Here is a 17,065-nt window from a genome sequence, read left to right as displayed (position 1 = left end):
TTCACCTTGTCTGGGAAGCATTTCATCTGCCCTTCTATTCCAAATGATAGCTTTTCTGGATACAGTAATTCTGGTTGCAGGTTGCCTTTCATCACATTGAATACTGCTTGCCAGGCCCTTCCTGCCTGCAAAGTGTCCTCTGAGAAATCAACTAATAGTCCTATAAGCAGCCCCTGTAGGCAACTTTCCACTTCTCTGTTGCTGCCCCAAGGACTCTCTCTTTATCTTTCACCTTTGGTATCTCAATCATGATGCATCCTGGTGTGGTCCCCTCTGGGTCCAGCTCGCCCGGGACCCTCCGTGCTTCCTGGACCTGTATGTCCAACTCCTTTGCAAAATTTGGGAAGTTTTCCTCATTTTTTTCAATTCTTGCTTCCTCATTCTGCACTGGTTGACTGTTTTTTTCTTCCTGATGTTCCAAATCATTGATTTGAACCCAGGTTTCCTTCCCTTCCCCATTGGTTTTGTGTGAATTTTTCTTCGTTTCACTTAGCATAGCCTTCACTTCTTCTCTTATGTGTCTGCCACACTCAAACATATCTGTCAAGCCTCTGAGCAACTTTATCACCAGTGTTTTGAATTCTGGGTCTGTTAGGTTGTCTATCTCTTCTTCTGTGAGGTTGGCTATCTCCTCATTGCTTAGTTCTCCCACTGAAACCTTGATCTGTTTTCCCTTTTGGGCCTTACTTCTCTGTCTCCTCATTTCAACAGGCACCTGTGTTTGTTTGCCTCTGCATCCCAGGTAGAGCTGTCATTCCTGTTACGTTGTAAGGGGTGGAGTCCTAGGGATTCATCAGTACAGGGCGACCTGTTTCACCATGTTATGGTGCTGTATCTGGGGGAGGAGTCTGAGAGGGAACAATGCCACCTGCCCAGCACTTGCCCCCTTTCCAGGCACCTCTCCCACTTTCGCACTGGACTGGCACCCCTCTAGCTGCTGTCCTGGCTGCTGTTCCTAGAGTGGGTGGGTCTGTGGACATTCTAGGACCTTGGGGTCCCTTTAAAGAAGCAAACTCTGCTGAGACCGGCAGCTTCTGCATCCACCCCAATCCCCAATGGTCTGCACATTCAGAGTCAATGAGGCTTGATTTTCCCCAGTGCTTGGACCCTGAGCTTTGAGGTCTGGTGAGGAGCTGGGAATGCCCCCCAGGTGTCCCTACTGACTTTTTAAAACCTGTGACTGCACCTTCCACTGGCCTGCCACGGCTTCTGCTGCTGATGCCACCACATCACGTCCTCTCTGCCCCTGTTCCACCCCTCCTACCTGTTTGGATGAGTAGCTCTTCTTTATATCTTTGTTTGCTGGACTTCCATGTAGTTTGATTTTCTGGAACTTCTGGTGGTTTCTAGTTTTGAGATAGTTGTATTCCTTCTTAGTTGTTGAGGGAGATGCAGCATGTCTGTCTATGCCTCCATCTTGGCCAGAAGTCTATTTTAAGGCTTTATAAACCCTTCCCACACAGTTATAAACTGTTTCCAGTCCTTTATTAACCTTTTCCACACTTTTATAAACACTACTTATGTTTTTAAACATTCTTTACACTGTTAAACCCACGTAACTTTATCAACATAGGTATACAGTACCACAAAATCCCACGATATAGCAAAAAATCTGTGATATATAATTAAATATAATATTTTTTAAAATCCCGTGATACAGTGAGCTACGATAAGTGAACCCTGATATAGAGAGGGACTACTGTAATTGAAGTTGGTATATAGAAAGTAATAGAGCTGGATAATGATAACACTTGCACAATGATGTGACTGTATTTACTACTATAGATACTATAGAAATGTACATTTAGAAATGGTTAAAATGGTAAATTTTTTATTATGTATATTTTATCTTAATAAAAACACATTTGTATTTTGCTAATTTTTCTTTTTTCCAGTTTTATTGAGATGAAATTGACATATAGTCCCAAATAAGCTTAAAGTGAAGAGCATGACTCAACTTACATATATTGTGAAGTAATAATCACAATAAGTTTAGTTAACATCCATCATCTCATATAGATACAAAAAAAAATACATTTTTTCCTTGTAATGAGAACTCTTAGGATCTACTCTCTTAACAACATTCAAATATACCATGCAGCAGCGTTAACCATAGTCATCATGTTGTATGTTATCTTCCCAGTTCTTATTCATGTTATAACTGGAAATTTGTGCATTTTGACCATTTTTGTCATATTCTTCCAACCGCCACTCCTCGCCTCTGTCTACCACAAATTGGATCTAGGTAATTTCTGATAATATAGTTTCATTAGGAATAATCAAGCCACTTGACAACATAGTTTAAATTATGCACATCAAAATCGCCTTAATAACATAGCAGCCAAGCTCTCACAGTGCTTGGAAATTAATAGTGCTAGAAACAAATAAACCATGAAAGGAAATGCCTAGGAAAGGGATGGAGCTCTTGCACTTGCTGCATGGGTGAGAGCGCCAGGCCCTCTGTCAAAGCCATGCTGCTCTCCTGGGTTGTTTTCATGCCTGTAGCCCATACACCATCCCTAGCTTCCAATGTCTGGATAAATCATTAGTTTTCCCAATGGAGTGTGCAATCATTCTCCCGCAATAAACTCTAATCATCACCATTCAACAGTGATTCTGCTGTCAGAAGGTTGGTTTATACCCAATGAAACAAGACAAAATTAATAGATTGCAAAGCATTAATTAGGTAATTGAAAAGTAAAAGTTGACCAGAATTGATAAGTTGAATTTTAAGTTGAATGAGATTGACATTTTTGCACACATTTAATGACATATGTTTGTATGTGCTTTTATTTTTCTATGTAAAAGGGAAATTTAGGTCCCTTTAGACTGAATGTCATTCAGTGGAGGTGAATTAAGCTACCACCTTTTTAAAATACCTCCTCTAAATTTCCATTCACTTTTAATTTGGGGGACATCTAGGAAACTGTTGATAAGGGGTAACTATTCCATCCTTATCAGTCATTATAAACAATGAGATACCCCAACACACCTATCAGAATGACTAAAATAAAAATCTCTGATAATCACCAATTATTGGCAAATTAGTATACAGTTTGAGAAATTAGCAGTATTTACTAAAAATAAACATATAAGCCACATATAGGTAATTGTATATCTCACAGAAAATGTACACATACATGACCCAAAAAACATGCATGATAATGTAAGAGTCACAAATTGGCCACGATGGAATAGTATGCAGCATTGAAAATTAAATTACTGCTATACATGGAAATCTCACATACATAATACTGAGAGCAATAGGTCACATGATGAAACAAGTACAAACTCTATTATTCCACTCATATAAAAAAGTGAAACAATACATAGTATAAGAATTCCAAACATTGTTTACCATAAGAAGACTGGGATCTATGACTTGGAAAGAGAACAGAAAGCATCTTCAATTATGTTGATTATATTGATTTCCTAAATATAAGAGGTCATGTTTTGTGGACTTGTGGCACTTATATTTGTGTACTGTCCTTAAGTATATTTCATAAACTCTTTAATTGACCAAAAACATATAATTATTTTATGTCAGAAAAGATAAAATATATAAAATAGAAAAATAAAAATTACTTAACTATTCCACTGGTGCACTGATTTCAAGTCTTTTCCCTTTATGTATATTTACACATGGAAAATTACTCAGCATTAATAGTTCCTCTAGGTTAATACAAATTACAAAATTGTTTAAGGAAAATAAGAAAACCTTTAATAGACCCTGTCTCTATAGTCTAGAAACATGAAGCATATTAAAAAATATATTAGATCCAAAATAATATTTTGCCTCAGTTTACCTCTAGACTTTCCTAACTTTTAACGAATAGAAAATGCCCATGCAATATTTTAAAAAATTCAGAACTCAGAAAATAAAGTCTAGAGTTGTAAAACTCTTCATTTCTTTCTTGAGCAAGACTTATTTTTTCCTTATGATTATTTGATTAGTGATAGTCTTTTATTTATTATTTTCCTCTTTATTTTATGAACAATTGCCCACATGTTTGATTTCTGTTTTCCATATTGGTTATTTATTTTTCCCTCATTGATGTCATTGATTGTCTATGTGCTCTGGGGTCTAGGAATGTGTCTTCAATTTGTTTTCAACAAATCTGATTATATTATTTGTTGGCTACAAAGGCAGGTTTTATTCTCCTGTTACATTTTCTATTTTATTTCAATCTTTTGCATTTCAACTTTTCCAACCTCTATGGCTTCTATTTCTAAGTTAATTAGTGTCTGTGTAAAGATAATTTTTTTTCTAAGATATTTTTTTCTGGTTTCTGTAATTAATTCATTGTTTTATATACATTTTATGTCGGAGGCTTCATTTCCCATGTCAAATAATCATGCTTGGCTTTGATGGTGTGTTACTGTTGTTTGTTTATTGATCTGAAAACATAATAAAATTGATTGAAGGGTAGTGTTTTTTAGCAGACAAATAAGGGGAATGACTGATGTAACTAAGTTTCTTTAAACAAAAAGTACTTAAGTGTCACAGTTGAAGTGTGGATTGTGAAAAACCTTAGGCCCATATTCCAATGAGTGACATACATTCAAGTAAAGCAGCTCTGTTATAATGTTGATGGACTATCTTTTCTCCCTATTGTGTGATCCTTTGATCCTGACTGTTACACACACACACACACACACACACACACACACACACACACACACACACATGGGAGAGAGATGGAGACAGGGAGGGAGGGAGGGAGAGAGAGTAAACAGTTTCCATTATTACCATACCTACAATGACTTAATGACTACTATGAATCTCTCTCTTTCTTTGTAGGCAATGTATTTCTCTCAGTCCTTCCTTCCTTTCTGTTCTTTTGTGAGCAAGAAGAGATAATCCTCAAATGAATATAGATATGAAGGCACTGACCAAAGAGGGGTGCCCATGTATGGCTGCCTAACTTTCTGAGTGATTCAAATATTGGATCTGTGTTAGTCAAGGGGCATAAAGTAAGTGAGGAACACAGACCCTCTATATTATTTAAGGCTATGGGTTTGTCTACTTCAGATTGTGAATTTCCATTTAGCAATGTGACATCTTTTCAGAAACTAATGATAGATTGGCTGAAAGTCTCAGTTTTAAATGTTGTCATAAATTTTCACTTTTCCCTATGCCCTATAGCTACTTTAAGCTGCATTAAGTACTAATAGAGTAGAACTTTTAAACAACAACAACAAAACCTTTTTCTGACATCTTATACTATACTTAAAAAATACCATCAGCATCATTTGGAGAAAAAATGAATCTTCCTGTAATATTTACTCACAACCAGAAGTTATTCCTGAACATTTGTACTTTGACACAATGGTAAAATAGCTATTAATAAAAATACTACTTGTACATATTTGGATCCTTTTCATCAGTAGACCTTAGAAAGTCACAAAACCATCTTACAAAGTAAATTTTTGTTGTTGACTCAATGTGCATTTTGCTTTGCACAAAAAGTGCTGCGCTTTTCTTTGGTGTAGTTTTTGAAATGAATAAGTAACATTATTTTCAGATCCCTTCAATGAGGTGAGGACATGAATTTATTTTCATTTCATAGCTGGCCAAAATCTACTTTTATCACTTAGAATATTCTGAGGCCCAATATTTTATTTTGGAGAACCACACATATCCTGAATATAACCTAACTTATCTTTTTTATAAAATAAACAAGATAAAAAGAGAAAAGGGAAAAAAACATATCTTGAGAAAGTCTTTCAATAATATATCACAAATCAAAACATTTACATATAAATATAAAAGAAATCATTTCCATGAGCTTCTAACAATTGTTTTCACATTTTTCATGTTAGTAGTTTCAAATAATTCTTTTAAAATGTTTTGTCATTGTCATTTTCTTGCACTTATTTCATGTGAACAAGTTGGAATTCGATCTTCTTGGCACTTAGATGATAAAAAAGATTTCTAGCTATATGTTGAGGTGGTATGGAGTAATTCTAAAAGATCTGGACTAGTGATGGAAGGTCTGGGATTGAGTGTTAGGTCTGCATCTTACAGGGCAGGCAAAAGCAAGTTTACAGTAGTGAGTATGTGAAATGCAGAGTTTATTCTTACATTATTATTTATTAATAATTGTGTTATTTTCTCCACCCTGTAATTAGCTCTATCAGGACTACAGTTTACTCCCTGACCTACAGGGTACTGCCACTCTGCAAATGTTAACTGCTAGAAGTATACAAATGGAAAGAAAGCATTAGAAACTTTTTTTTTCTTCTCTCTTTTTTTAATGTATTTTATTGATTATATTGTTACAATAGTTCCAATTTTCTCCCCTTTACTCCCCTCCACCCAGCATCTCCCTCCCCCAGCAATCCCCCCAAGTCCATACCCATGTTTTGTACATACAAGCTTTCCCGTTTCACCCTTTCATATATTCTTCTTCTTCTCTCTTTTTTTTTAGTAAATATGTGATTAATTAATTATTTTAACAATAAAAAATAACTATCCCTCCCTCTCAGATATTACGACCCTTTGTAATCTTGTAAAGGACAATGGGCGAAGGTAGCATTAGAAACTTTTATACCCATGCAGAGTAATTTTACTTCTGTAGAATAATAATAAATAATAAAAATGTGATGTGTGGTGTGTATTCAGTGTCTGCTTTTTAACCATTTTATTTCTCTAATAATTGTTTTAGTAACTTTACCAAAACATTCTGTCAGCAACGAATTAAAAATACACTGACCCTTAACCACAGAGTCTGAGAAGCACTGAGCTATAAGATATCCAGTGATCCAATTAACCTCTGGGACCTCAATTTCTCCATTTGTAAAAAATATAACTAATGATCCCTGCCTTGTCTTCCACACAGAGAATGTAAATTCTAAACAAAATCACTTATTCATAAGTAATTTGTAAACTAAAACACTTCATATATAGTTATATTTTAAGTAATAAACATTTCAGAAATAGCACGGCATCTCAGCTAAAAAAAGGTTGTCATTTTTAAATACCCAGTAAATGTTTGTTGATCTTATGAATGAATATTAGAACAGAAACCCTGGCACCAGATAGAACTGTACTTAAATAACTGTCTCAGGAAGTAGTGTGTGATTTACAGGCAAATCAAATAATCTGTCAATATCACAGTTTTTCATATGTCAAATGACAGTAAATATAGCTCCTATCTAAGAATTGTACTTAATAAAATAATGCATTAAAGTATTTAGCATTTAATACCTGGCACATGGAAACTATTTAGTAAATATTAGATTAAATATTTAATCTCCCTTTCTATGCTAAGAAAATTACTCGGTTGTTTACATGCAAAACCTAATAAGATAATTATTATAATCTCCATTTTAAAATAAGCTAAGACCCAAAGAATTAAACAACTTTCACAAGGTCAAATAGCTACTTTAAATCCAAGTCTGTCTATTACAGAATTGGTGACTTTCCCCACGGAATACCACCTCCCTAAGGTCTTCTAAGTAATGTTGATGGATTTCATGGCACTCTCCTTTAAGAAAAACTCCCAGTTTTGTTTGTAAATTCTGAGAATTTGTTGCATAAGAAAAAATATCAACAGACTTAAGGCCATTGAGGAAGATACCTACGAATCACTTTTTCCACTTACCAGTTTGACTTGCTGGGGTCCTCATGCTGATGGTGGCCACTGTCAGAGTTTTGCTCTGCACCTCTTCGCATGACCCTATGTCAAGGCTGTCAAAAAGAGAAAAAGAAAGAAATACATAAAGAAAAATGATTTTGCTTCTAGAGAGATCTAGAGGTAACAATAATTCAAATTTGCATAGCACCTGTTTTATAAAGTCGTTAAAAAACAATAGAGATTAACCAGCTTCACATATTTGCATTTTGAAAGCAAGTACATTGTCATGGCCCTGGCTGGTTTGGCTCAGTGGATTGAGCGTCGGCCTGCAAGCTAAGTGTCGCTGGTTCGATCTTCCAGTCAGGGCACATCAGAGAAGGAAAACTCTGACTCCAAAAAACCTCCGCTGCCTTGCAGCATACCTCTTCAGGGGAAAGGCTAAGGGAGTAAGCCCCGACAGAAAATCCAGAGCCGGAGTCCCTAAGGCGGTTTGACGTTGTAGTCAACACCGGCAACTCCTGCGGCGCACCTGAAGCCAAGCTGTATTGACTCCGTCTTTCCCTTGGACCCTTCAGCTGCGAAGAGAGTGGGGGTCTGCTGCATGGGCAACAGCAGACCCTCCATATCACCCTGCCCAGGCTCTGTAGCTTCAGCTTCACTGGAGAGGACACTCCAGCATCATCGTAAGATGTCGATTCAACACGGGAGGAGACAGATACCGTGTCACTCCCGAGTCGGACTGCACAGCCATTCTCGGCGGTGCAGATAGACTCTTAAGAAGCTACACCATCGTCTCTCGAGACGGACGGCTGCCGACGACGACATTGTCATGTTTATCTTGGAATTCTCGGAACATGAAACTGTATCTATCACCTAGGCATTTGTTAAATTCCTTTCTTTTTTATTAAATGGACGAATGACTGAAACTCATGCTCAAATCATTCATATATTTGAAGATTTTCAACTTTCACACCCAGAAGGCAAAACAGTATATTGTTCTAATGTTCTTTGCAGAGAAAGAGAAAAGAGACCTGGGAGAGAAAATATTCTTGCTGTGTCAATAAACCTGCCATTTCAAAGGTTAAAATTTGACAATAAAGTCAACATGCAAACCATAGATTATGCCTTATGTTTTCAGTATGTAATAATAGAGTGAATCTGGAAATTGTTATCAAAAATAGTTAAGATCTTTTTATGCAGGAAAACTTAAATACAATTGATTAACATCTTGAAACTACTGGTGGAGCAATTGTAATGTTGAAAGGAGGAAGTGAAACATTCTTTTTAGGTTAGAATATGACTTTTCCATTGTCATGGTGAATCTTCTTCTACTGCTACTTCCCAACTCAATCTCAACCCTCTACAATGCACAAAAGGAGAGAAGCAAAAAGGAGAGAGAAAAATAAGTTAACAAAAAACAGTAGAAGGAATTCTAGGACAGTTTTCATTAACTCAGAATATATATAATGAAGTGAAATGCTCTTTTTTTAGTTGAAAGCTATTTCACATAAAACATTGTGCAAATTTAAGTTATACAACATGTTCATTTAACCCTAGTGCATTCTTAAGATACTGTTAATGTCAATCGCTTCCCTTCAAACCTCACACTTATAGCCAGTTAGCTGAAATCAATGCAGCTCTCTCATTTCACCAATTCATCAGCTGCCACTAGAATACAGCAAAAGCCTTCTTTTCCTTATTTTCACTTATCCCACTCATGACCTCTTTTATAATCCATCACTCACACTCCAGCAAGGGTAAATTTTTATAGCATAAATCATTTGACTACTCTGCTTAATATCTTTCAATGTCTTTCTATTGCACTAGGAATTATCTAATTATTTTATAATGCCCTACAAAATATGACATGAACTAGCTACAATCTACCTCTGAAATATTATCTTACACAGTTTTCTCTCACTTTTATTGCCTTCCTCATATTCTTCTCCTAATAAACCATGGCCATCAGCATCTAAGGACTTTGCTTTGCAGGAAATTAAACCTGAAATGCTCTGCACTTGGATCCTTTTCATGTCTTAGGTCTCAGTTCAAACATCACTTTCTCAAAGATTTCCCTGACACCCCAAATGGTCCCCTAAAATATTTTTAATTAATTGTCTATTATCTCTCTTCCTGGAATGTAGAATCCATATGGATCATACCTGAGCTACAAATAACAGCACATAAATTTTTCTGCTTTATAAATAGATGGTAAATATATTCTAATTAATTTTTTTTCCTTGTTTTTACTAATTTCTCAAAAGGAAGAAAGAGAATCTTGGACTTAAATAATCAATAAATAGGTTACCACAAAAATATAATGTTTTCAAACTCCTTCATGTATACCTGCACTTTTGAGATATTAAAATGATTTAAAAAATATTTTATTTATGAAATAATATAATATAAATAAAATATTTTTTCTTAACATGAAGTACAGTAAAGACTGTAACTCTACCCTTTTGGCTCCCTGAGCAGCACCATGGAAGTCACTAAGAACAAGTGCCTTAGGAAAAGTGGCAAAAAGAGAGCCAAGAAGAAAGTGGTTGATCCATGTTCTTAGGAGTATTGGTGTGATGTGAAGGCATTGGTATTTTCAATATAAGACATTTTGGGAAAATCACCAGTCATGAGAACTCAGGAAAACAAAATCTCGCCTGATGGTCTCAAGGGTCGTGTTGTTGACATGAGCCTCACTGACCTGAAGAATGATAAAATTACATTTAGACAATTCAAGCTAATTACTGAGAATGTTCAGGGCAAAAGCTGCCTGACTAATTTCCATGGCATGGATATTACCGATGACAAAATGTGCTCCATGGTTATTTGAATTCATTTTCAAATTGTTCAACCACTCCTTTGTAAATAACACTTAAATGACTCCACAGTATAAAGCATATTAACCTTGATTATGTTTCCAAATCAATTATTCAGAAAAGTTTATTCTTTCCAAAAAGAGATAGGGAAACATTCAGGATTCTTGGTGAAAGAACCAAGAGTGTGTGTGTGGGGGGGTGGCAGTAGTTTAGACAAACTTCAGATAGGAACAAAGAGAAAAATTGTATATAGATGTGTGTGTGTGTGTGATGGGGAGGGAGATAGTTCAATAGTGAAGGGGAATGTATTGATCGGAAGAAGAACCTAGGAATTTTAATACCCCTGGTTTAATGTGTTACTGGAACATCTGACCACCTTTTAAATTGCTTCATAGATATCAGCCTCTTCTCTAACTCATTCTACTAAAAAATGTTTCCATGCTTTCTAACTAATTTTCTCATTTAATTTTTAAAAAAGATTTTATTTACTTATTTTTAGAGAGGGGTAATGAAGGGGGAAGGAGAGGGAGAGAAATAATAATGAGAAAGAAACATCAATCAGTTACCTCTGTATATGTCCCAAATGGGGGACCCAAACATGTGCCTGATCGGGAATCAAATCGATGACCTTTCACTTGGCAGGATGGCATGCGAACAACTGAGTCACATGGATCAGATATTAATTTTAATTTTAATAATGTAAAAATCCAGACTTTTATTTGTGGGCCTTGATTTTTTCTGTAATCTACATTTTGAAAGAGAGTTGGTGGACTTCCCTTAAGAAACAAAGGATGTTGGTACATCTTTATATCTATGACTCCCACCTCCCCTTGTCTCTGTTACTGCAACAGATTCTTAACAACAGTCTTGGGAGTTTTTCCTACACCAAGTCCTTCACTACTTTCATCATATTAAAATGTCTAAATCAAAGCTAGGATTCTGTTGTTCCTTTTTCAAAATGTTTCTAATTTCACATAGAATATGGAAGGAGAGGAAGGAAAATGGAGTCCCATTTCTAACTCCTTAGTCTAGGCTCAAAGACTTCAATTATCTTTTCAGACTCATGTCCTATGTGCAAATTCAGAATTCAGAAATACATTACGCATTGTAAAAATCATCACAGCAGGGAGTAATTTCATTCTTAGGATAAATTTGTAAAATAGTTATTACTAGTAGAGACTATTGAAACACAGAGATGTTGAAGTACCATAAAACTTGAGTTAAGCTAATAAATAGTAGACACCAGGTTTGAATCTTCTACTGCCAGACACATATTGACCACAGCCCTCAAAAAGAAATCTTTATTTGTCTTCTAAATTGCATGATCAGCCACTGTTTTGAATATTTTCTTTTCTTTTCTCTAAATAGACTTGTGTCTTTATTTCTGTTCAGAGGAGTATTATTCTTAAGTGTCTTTATTTCTATATATGTCGTGGACTCTGAGCAGAGGTGTCCATGGTGTTGTGGATGCGATGAACAAAATCTCACAGACAGCACTAATCCGGTGGAGAAAAGGGACGGAATGGCCACTCTAAATCAGTGAGAGCACTATGACCCTTGCCTGGACAGGCTTTTATTCGTTTTTGGGCAGATCACATCAAACAAAGTTACAAACCTCTTTGCAAAGGTTGCTTTAGATGATTGTTGTTTACAGATAATAAAGAAAAAAAATGTTGCGCATGCAAGGAAACAATAAGGGTGGGAAATCTGTCCATATCCAGTCCTTAAAACAGTTCAGAATAGACTTTGATAAGTTACTTTAAAGTTATACAATAAACGTCTGCTGTTTTTTAGCACAGGGTGAGGAAGTTTTTTAGCAAAAGCAAGCTTGTAAGCAGTATAGATAAAATTCACACCTGATTTCCACGGGAAAGCCAATCTGTGCCGATCTGCGGGCCTGGCTCTTGTGCTCCGCCTCATGTCTGTAAATTTTCCGAACCAAGGCTGAGCTACATTTGCCATTGCCACATGGACTGGTTCCCTATACATATATTTATCATCTTCCAAGATTCAGGTCTAATGCTAAGTCCCTGGGTTACCTTCAGTTGGAAATGTCCTCTCTCTTCTCTGCATAAGTATCATTATACTTTTCTTACAGCATTATTTATTCACTGCCATTTTCTAAGTTGTTTGTATTCCAACTATTTTTCATGTTTATTTATAAGCTCTTACTGGGCCGAAGACATATTTTGGTTCATCTTCACAGACCACTTTGTCTGGTCCAATGCTTTGTGTAGGAGGAAATGATATTCTTCTTCTCTTTGTCCTCCTCCTCCACCTTCTTCTCTTCCTCCTCCTTCTTTTCCTTCTCCTCCTTCTCCCTCTTTTCTTTTCTTCTCCCATTTTCTCTCCCTTTTTCTTCTCTCTTCTTCTTCTTCTTCTTCTTCTTCTTCTTCTTCTTCTTCTTCTTCTTCTTCTTCTTCTTCTTCTTCTTCTTCTTCTTCTTCTTCTTCTTCTTCTTCTTCTTCTTCTTCTTCTTCTTCTTCTCCTTATTCTCCTCCTCATTCTCCTTCATTCTTTTTCCTTCTTTTTTTTTTCAGAAAAGGTAGTAAAGTGTTGGACTGAAAGTACAGGCCCATGAGAGGTTATGAAGGTCAACTCCTCATAGTTTAAGAACGATTTTTACCTAGCCCATGCTGCTGTAGTCCAAGATAATGCTATCACCCTGTTGTAGCTACCTAAATTACAATATAGTATGTAAGAAAACTTAGCCAGCTTCAAATATTGGCTTTGCTTTTGAAAACCAAAGCATTGCAAAGTATCCAAATCTCATTTTAGCTATACAATTTTTGGACAGGTAGATTCATTTAATGTAGAATGAATTTTCTTAGAATTAAAGTTGTTTCTCCATAAGCCTATTATCTGCATTTGTCTAGGTCTTTATTACTACAGAGAATCTTTCTGATATTCCTTTCTCCAAAGCAATGACTATCTTGATAAAGTGCTCTTTTATATACTGCAGGCATTTTTGGAAATAGCTCTCGAGTTCCAGTATAAATCAAGAAGCTGAGACACTGCAGATGGCACTCAGCAAGATATTGGTGTGACAAGTAGAAAGATGTATCATGACCCTCTGCAAGTGATGTTTTGTGTTGACAAGGTCCAATAAAATGAGTTCTATCATAGGACTTGTGTGTTCAATTAAATCTGTACAAAATGTAAATAAAAGCTTTGACTGTAGCTGTAGTTCAATTAAAAAAAAACTATAACTAGAATGGCAGTTTGAATCACATTGAGACCTCAAAATAACTATTAAATATATTCTAATCAAGATGAGAATTAAAATAATATTTATATTATATATGTTGCCTTGCTGAGAATATTATATTCAATACACTGAAACATGACTTTATCCTAAAACCTTTAGCACATTTTACAGTTTAATTTATTTTCTAACACTTTCATAACAATAATATTAAATTACACTTGGTTTCATATAAGCCAACCTGAATATCTATCTACTGTTAACCTAAAAAGCTTGAGGGACAAGACTATATTCTACTTTCCTCATGTACATCAATCCAGACATCATCCTAAAGAGCTATATTGTTTTGTTGTTGTAAGAAAAGCTTCTGATTTTGGTAAGTTAGGTAGAGAGGAAGAGGGCCACCTAAAGCTAATGGGCTATGCTCTAGCTTCAGCATAGGCAACAATTAGGGGATCCAGCCTTAGCAGTGGCTTCTAATAGCATGATCCTTCCAAAAGTGCTCTTTCCCTGAGTAAGGTGAGTGAGAATTGCTGAGTGAGGTTTACTTGTCATCCATTTGGGCATAGCTTAGTGACAAATAATCATGCAATCTTCTAGTCATAAGTGTCTCAGGACATCCAAGCTATCTCACTCAATACAGGGTTATTGGCTTTTGTTGACAAGGGGCCAATAATGCAGCTCTCTTGGCATCAACCAGAGAGCTGACACAACAACCCCATCTATTGGATGAGTAGGTTCATATACAGTGGAAACTGCTTCTTATACTTGTCACACATTGGTCCAAGTTTTCCCTCTCTAACTCTTCAGAAAATATAGGGCCCTAGTTTCACATGCAGCTCCTCAGATAACTGAAAGGAGTTATCATTGCCCTGCAAGGATGGGGGACATCTTCCAGGCTCAGCATCATTACTTACTTCAACATAAAATGACAGATACATTCCTCACATGACATGTTTCCAGATTTCACTATTCTGGTCACCTTTGTTGGGATGCACTTTAATTTGTCAATGTCTCTTTTTAAAATGTATTGTATATCCTATAATATTGCTAAATTTTCTAGCAGAAATGGAATACCCTGTTAATAACCATAAATTTATTTGGTTTGTGAAGAGTGGTAAGACCTAAATGTAAATAAAATTTCTGCTTATCATAATAAGTAAAATATATTTAAAATATTGCATTGTTCTCCAATTTTTTTTAGGTTAACAGTAGATATTCCAGTTGGCTTATATGAATCCATTAGAATATTAATCAATTAAAAATCTGACTGTAAACTTAGTGGTAACACAGAGTGATATATTAGAAAGCATTGTTTAACATGTGCTGTCTGCAGTCCACAGGAAACACTTCAGTCAGCTAGCTGCATAAATCTAAAAAATATTGAATTCTCACCCTGGCCAGGTGGCTCAGTTGGTTGGATCATTGTTCCTATAGGGGTGCATATGGGAGGTAACTGATCCTTCTCTCTCTCTCTCTCTCTAATAGGGGTGGAAAGAACATCTCTCAGAGAAGGACCTGGGTCATGACTTTCTCCTTAGCCAGATGAGTAACCTTGAACAAGTAACTAACATCTGTGGTTTTCAGTTTTTTCATTATTGTGATAGTGATTTTATATATGTAGACTTGACTAGATCATGACCTTTAAGAGCCCATGTAAATATATGATGATTTTCCCAGGTAAGAGATTTCACATTTTTAAAACTTATTGCTTGTCAGGACTTCTATCTTTTATTATAATTTAGCACAGATTTAAACAGTTTTATCTTCAATAAAATCTGAGAAAATAATATGCCAGTTCCCACAGTCTTTGTATTCACTTCTTGTTTTACCAAGCAGCTTTGCTTTGTGCATGCTTTGAGAATATCATAGTGCTTAGCAATGTGAATGAAATAAAGAATATAATTATGGCTCTTTTTCTTGAAGAACTTACAGTCTAGTTAGATAAACAAGATGCTGCATTTCAAAGCAGTAAAATATGAGTATCAATGACAATAAATGATAATGGATTTAGGGAAGAGAAAGATCATCATAGCCTAGTAGGATGGAAAATACCTCATGAAAAAGATGGAAGGAGACAGGGACTCTCATAATGTAGGATTTTGATATCTTGGAAAGAGAGCATTTGTGGACTTGTCAAATTGATCAGGCTTTTAGATAAAGAGCCTCTATTTTTCTAGAAACTATGCAGCTACTGCGTATACAACCCTGAAAAGCGCAATCACTGGCTAAGCATCAAAACACAAACAGGGTTTCAGCGCCCTTTGTACACATAATGCCCTGCCTTGTTAATGGGATATAACAATCAACCAGGAGGTTTAGCATCTCTAAGATACCCATCCAACATTGTACCTATTAAATATCAGGACATTTGAGAACAGGAGGAGACCTGATATCTACTTCTGGGGTCTGAATTATATATTGAGGAAATATAAATATATGTGGGCAACTGCTCCTCATGGTATAAGGAACTGTAGCCCTGGCCTGAGCATGACGAGCCGCCAGCTTTCTGGCCGCGCTTGCCTCTAAGTCTCAACATAAGGCTGTGTGTGGAACATGACTGACAACCACTCAGAGGGTTGCCGTGGGAATTGAATCAAAGGATGCTCATTATGCTCACTATATTTTAGAACTTGCTCTGCTTTCTTTATCAGTAATGTAACATAAACAATCTCTAGCAAGGAGTGTATGAAACCTTGCACCTGGTCAAGATGTTTTATGGACCCTGACACAGACTGGTCACTGCGACCCCCAAACTGGTATGTGTAATCTGTTACTGTCAAACGCCTAATGACTATTGACGATTTATGAATTTTAGCCTTGTATCTCTCGCATGTATCCTCCTCAATAAAAGGCATGAGGGATGAAGGTTTGGCTGCTGGTCTCCACTAGAGAGGCAGTCACCTTCCTTCCCCCAGACATAATAAAGTGTCCTGGGTAAAAGTTTGTTCTACCATGGTCATGAAGCCTCTGCTCGACAGAGCAACTTCTAAAAGAGCCTAGGGTGTGTGTGGCACCTCCATCATAAATATATAGAATAAATAAATTTGTTGCCAACTGACTTTGGAAGGGGTGATCCTAAAAATTCTCTTACTGCCAAATCATTGTTTTAAGCACCCTCACCAACTGGTATGGCAGAGTTTTTATGAAAATGATTATGGGGCTAAGTGACAAAACTCTTAATGACTAAGTTTTGTGACAAGAGCAAAGTTAGGAGCTTTCAGAATCAATTCTTGTTTGTCTGGAAGGACATCAATTTAATATGGATGAGGAGAGCTGAGGATATCCTTCTGATGCCTGATTAGGAATCTAGTCAAATTGAACTGTTGGGTCTTGCTGCTAACCTTGTTCAACAATCTGCTTGAGTGTAGCACTAATTGTTGTTCAGTCAAATCATTTTTTTAAAGAAAACAGGCACAGTAGTGACAAGTAAAAAATTTTGTGTACCAGTTTCTTACACTCAA

General features: G+C 36.1%; 1 long non-coding RNA gene across 1 annotated transcript in view; it reads right to left on the bottom strand.

Annotated features, from left to right (window-relative positions):
- The window catches only part of LOC150012837 (uncharacterized), a 309,940-nt gene that overhangs the window by 96,324 nt on the left and 196,551 nt on the right, over nucleotides 1–17,065 (bottom strand). Inside the window, exon 2 of the long non-coding RNA XR_016510784.1 lies at nucleotides 7,608–7,693. This is a non-coding gene — a long non-coding RNA (uncharacterized LOC150012837). The remainder of the gene's footprint in view (nucleotides 1–7,607; nucleotides 7,694–17,065) is intronic.

The sequence above is a fragment of the Furipterus horrens genome, unplaced genomic scaffold (assembly GCF_987537825.1).
Source record: "Furipterus horrens unplaced genomic scaffold, mFurHor1.1.pri manual_scaffold_4, whole genome shotgun sequence".
NCBI classification, from domain to species: Eukaryota; Metazoa; Chordata; class Mammalia; order Chiroptera; family Furipteridae; genus Furipterus; species Furipterus horrens.
The sequence above is the reverse complement of the archived record's forward strand: the minus strand, read 5'-3'. Positions and strand labels throughout refer to the sequence as shown.